Here is a 5063-nt window from a genome sequence, read left to right as displayed (position 1 = left end):
TCAAATATTAAATTATCAAAATATTAAGAAAACAAAAACTTCAGAGGGGGAGTGGTCAAGTGGGAAGTCAGTTTTACTGCCAAATCCCAAGTGAACAATCCATGTTTTTACTTAATGCAAAAAATTGTATCTTCTCTTTAGAGTCAATTTGGTTATATATTGAAAACTTACTCTTTGGAAAATGATTTGTAAATGTTCGAGTTTTTTGATATTAATGAGCGTGATGGTTTTTTTGATGCAAAGATTTGCCATATGGCAAATCAGCCTTTGTTTCTTTGAAAGTGGTTTATAGGTATACAAACTATTGAAAGTATCTTATTGTATAAGAATTATGCATCTTCTTGTTGAGTCACATTATAAGCGGGGTCCCAATTTGTTTTATATGGATGAAAATTATTTAGGAGTTGGGTTTGCAAGGGCAAGGGTGCTTGTGTAATAGCCCAGCCCAATACAAAAAAAAAAAAAAAAAAAAAAAAAAAAAAAAAAAAAAGAAGAAGAAGAAGAAGAAGAGAGGATCAGATTGTGGAGAGCCACATGTGTGACCCCACCTACCCATTTGCTCCCCACCACTCATTTTCAAAATATCTCTTTTCTCTCTTGGCCGGCCACACACATTCTTGGTTCTTCTCTTTTCATTTTCTCTCAACCAACACACTCACACTCCTCTCCCTCACTACATCACCGGTACAGTCCACACCACCATACACTTCTTTTTTCAGGCAAGAATCACTGGAAAACTTTATAGGAAAAGGTAAGGCTCACTCACCTCTACTATTTGAAGTAAAAATTTCTAATTTTTTTGTGGATTTATATGCTTTGCTAGAGACTTTTTATTTTTATTTTTTATTTTTTATCTAAGCTTTAATAATAATACCCATGTGATTTATGAGCATTAGAAGTGATATTTATGTGTTTTTATGTATGGGTTTTGGTCTTGGTGGATGTATTTGATGAGTGGGTTTATGATTTTAAAATGGTGGTTATCTAAGTGGTGAAAATTTAGGGGTTTTGGCTCTTTAATGTGAAATAGTTGATGAATCTAATTTTTATTGTGTATTTGGAGCTAGTGGAGGATTTACATTTGGGGTTTGTAATGGTGGGTTTTGTTTTATATGTTGTTGTTTTGTGGGTCTCTTGAAAATGACATATATTGAGGAAAAAATTCATAAAGTGTTAGGATCTCTGATGGTAAAGGTGAAGCTTGGAATGACATGATGATAATTTGGAGTCTATGCCTTGCAAGGAATTGCTGAGAAACTTTGGAAGTTGAATACATTATTTGTGAGGTTAAATGCTAGGCTTGCCTTATTAATTTCTTAGTTAGCAATTTCTAATTCATAGCTAGATGCAATGTCAAGCTTTATGCCTATTGTGATAAGTTTGCTTGATATTGTTTAGGTTCTAGCTAATCTTATTTGGAGCTTGGAAAATTAGGCATTTTTGCGGGTTGCAAGGTAAGTAGCTTTTTAATGGGATTTTTGGAAAATAATCATGTTGCATAAATGTTGTTTTTGGGTCAAACACATTTTGAGAAATTATATATATGGATCTATGTTTTCTTAAAAGTGTTGTGTTGTGACCCTATTATATATTGTTCTATATATAAAAATGCATCATATTTGGTATTGCATTTGGGGAAATGCATGGATTGTTGACATGAAAAATATGAGTATCTTTGACTTAATCCTATGATAAGGAATTCATGGAATTTATGGTATATTGGAAACTTAAATGTGCTTATTTATCTTGTCTTGTATTATCTGGGAAATATTGATGCAAAACATTTTTGACAAGAAATACTTTTGAGAATATTGTGGATATTTGGTTGTTGTAATACCTTATGAAACTACTTGGAAGTAAATTATGTATTTTGAATACATTGAACTTGTGAGCTTTTGATGTGACTTTGCCCTTGTACTATGATGTTGGTGATGATGAAAAAATTGGTTTTGTATCTTATACAAAACACATAGTGGAAGCAACAAGATCAATTTCATTCATGATTGATAACGTGAATTATGTAAATTTCAGAATTTAAGAATAAGATTGCGTACCTTGGTGTGGTGAAATTCAAAACCAAAGATTGAAGTACTAGGGAATACTCTTAATCTTCACTCCAATTCCACTTTACGCCCAAGATGTGTGGTCTCTTAATCAGTTTTCAAAGGGAGAATGAAAGTGCGTCTCACTCTCACATACACACCATTTCTTATATCACTAATAAAAATTATGTGTGTTTCTCCCTTTATAACTAACTGATTATCTAATTGGGCTAGCCTATTGGGCCTTTCCAATTGGGCTTTAGTGTGTGGCTTGGAGTGAGACCAAAAGGGACCAATAAGACACTAGCTCCAATGGGCTTTGGGCTTTTCCGTCAACTCTTGACAAGTCCAAAGTTACCATTAATTATATTTAATACTACTATATAAATATAATTGCACTCTAGGCCTTATTAATAAATTATATCCCAAGACTTTATTATACACGCAACCCCTTCATAAAATATTCGTAATAACACAAAGTCATGAATGTAGACTGCCACTTTGTAAATTACTACATTTTATCCTTGAGTACCCGGTTTAATCCTTTGAAGTTATTCATTATATATATTTATAAAATCTAATTTCATAAATATATACTTTAGTAATTTCTTACCAAAGTGGTTAGACCTAACTCTCTGAATAATTGAACCCATTAAACTTATCTTAAGGGAATATTTTATATGTTCGTTAAAAGATTATGAATTCCATCTTGAAAATATATGTTTCATCAACACTAAATGTGGCTACCCAACATACTGAGATTTTGACCGTTACTTTAGATCTTACTCCTAATATATCAAAACAACCTACACGTTATGATCAGGTTTATTATTCTCTCAGGATTAAGAGTTCATGCAAATAGAAGTCGTGAGATTTATTATTCATTTAACAGTCGTTAGAAGAATAATAAATCTCACAGCGGTCCAGTTCAATATGTCTTAACTCTTAAAACATATCAACTAGAAGTCTCCACTTCCATGATCAAGACAAATCATCTTAGTTGATACGTTATAGTCTTCGCAGATGAAATGCTCAATTTCATCACCGACTATGAACTATAAATTCGGAGTTTACAAAAAACTTGTAATTTATATCTTCTATGACTAAATCACATAAATTGCATACTATGCATCTCATGGACTATATGATAATGTCCAAATATTCATGTTATCATTATTATAGATAATAACAAAACAACTTTATTAATCACAATATTAAGTCATACACAATGTCATACATAATGTCATACATAGCATCATACAATAGGATTTAAGGGTACTAATCCTAACAGGTGATTACCCTGTCTTAGTCACAACAAGCCAAGTTGGAGACTAACACTTTGCATGACACAGGTTAATCCTTGAGTGTGTGGTTGGGACAGATGCCTATAGGGCCAAAAGACCACATGCAAAAGGGGTACTGTGCGATACGTCATTCCTTACTGCCCATTAGGGGGGGGGGAGGTAAATCCTTGAGTGCGTGGGTGAGGCTAGGTAGGGCCAAGAGACCACATGCAAAAGAGGAACTACATGACGTGTTATCCCCTGCTACCCATGGAGGGGATAGGTAATAGAATATAGGAGGAATCGAATCCCTTGTATGAGTAAAAAGAATAAGTACAGTTTGGAATGTTTTGCTTATGTACAAAGTAACAACCAACCAATCTAATTGGATCAGTGAATCATTTTTTAGTCATTCATTGAATGATAAATCACTACAAGTGAGGTAGATCCTTAAGGGTGTGGGTGAGGCTTGGTAGGGCCAATAGACTACATGCCCAAAGAGGTACATATCATGCTAGTGTGTTTGGGCACTAACTTGTTTGTGGCAGTATGATGTCTGGGTGATATCTCTGTTCTTGTTGGTCCTTGTTGCGTCTTGGGTGAGGTTTTCTAGTTTTGAAAAGGTATTGGATATTTTTATGGCTCAAAGTGAATGGAACGTAGTTTCATAGTTATTTTTGGAAGTTTGGTACTAAATATTCCTATCATTCTTGCCATGTGGTTAAGGAAATTGTTTTTGCATAAATTAAATGGAAATTTCCAAATTATAACATGTTTTATAAAATGTTCATTATCATAAAACTTACATTTCCCCCACCCCTATTAATTAGGCTGCTTACTAGGCTCTGACCCATTCCATTATTTTACAAACTTTTTTAGACTAGGCAACTATCGTTTTGAGACAGCTTTTTGGTGGCTAGCATTAGTTAGACTAACTGCTGATGGAGGCTGACTTTTGTGATGGAGATAATTGATGATGTATAACTTAGAGTAGACTTGACCCAATTCTTTTGTATCTAATAGTGGTTATGCCCTTATTCCTACTGATGGGACAAGCTGGTGATATGTAATTATTTATTCAAACCTCTATTCTTTTGTGGCCAATAGTCTTTGTAATTAATGCTTAGAGCTTTGACTTACTTTAAGAGTATATTCAATAGAATTATTATGATAATTCTTGATGTTGGTACTTGATAGGATTTATGTAGATTGAATTGTCAAAAAGAAAAAAAAAATTACAGGTACTTGAGGCGTCTTTCTCATGCTTTGTACCCCTTGGGGTTTGGGGTGTGACAACTTGTGCAAGTGGACGTCGTTGAGTCTGAGTTTTACCAAACTATCAATAGATATATAATATATTGTAACTAGGAAATATATAGCCTTCAAATTTTGTCTCTCCTTAAATTGTGTATCTAAGATCAAGGTCATGTGTATTATTCTTATTTAGACAATTGATGTTTTCTTTATTCATTATTTTTTTTAATTATAAAAATGTATCTTTTTAGAGACTTTCTTAATTAATTAAGTGGTGATTCTATTATAAACCCCTTAGATAAAAGGTGTCAATTATCAGCAATTGAATCTTGAATTTGAGATTCACAACCAAGTCATATCTTCCTTTATCCCTTCCCTCCTGTCATGGTTCTCGCTCATACCAGGACATGGAAGTAGTTACAACAAAAATGCATAAAAAGATGTGCCAATTTCAAGGTTACAACTTACAACATTTGCTTTGTGT

The 5063-nt window shown here is 33.2% G+C and overlaps 1 long non-coding RNA gene across 1 annotated transcript; it reads left to right on the top strand.

The window, feature by feature from the left end:
• Nucleotides 1–606: 606 nt before the first annotated feature.
• LOC142642920 (uncharacterized) lies at nucleotides 607–4743 on the top strand. The gene is made up of 3 exons (XR_012845772.1): nucleotides 607–751; nucleotides 1399–1454; nucleotides 4205–4743. It is a non-coding gene; the product is annotated as an uncharacterized LOC142642920 (long non-coding RNA).
• The last annotated feature ends 320 nt before the right edge of the window (nucleotides 4744–5063 follow it).

The sequence above is a fragment of the Castanea sativa genome, chromosome 7, assembly GCF_040712315.1.
Source record: "Castanea sativa cultivar Marrone di Chiusa Pesio chromosome 7, ASM4071231v1".
NCBI classification, from domain to species: domain Eukaryota; kingdom Viridiplantae; phylum Streptophyta; class Magnoliopsida; order Fagales; family Fagaceae; genus Castanea; species Castanea sativa.
Note: the sequence above shows the minus strand (reverse complement) of the source record. Positions and strands in the feature narration are given on the sequence as shown.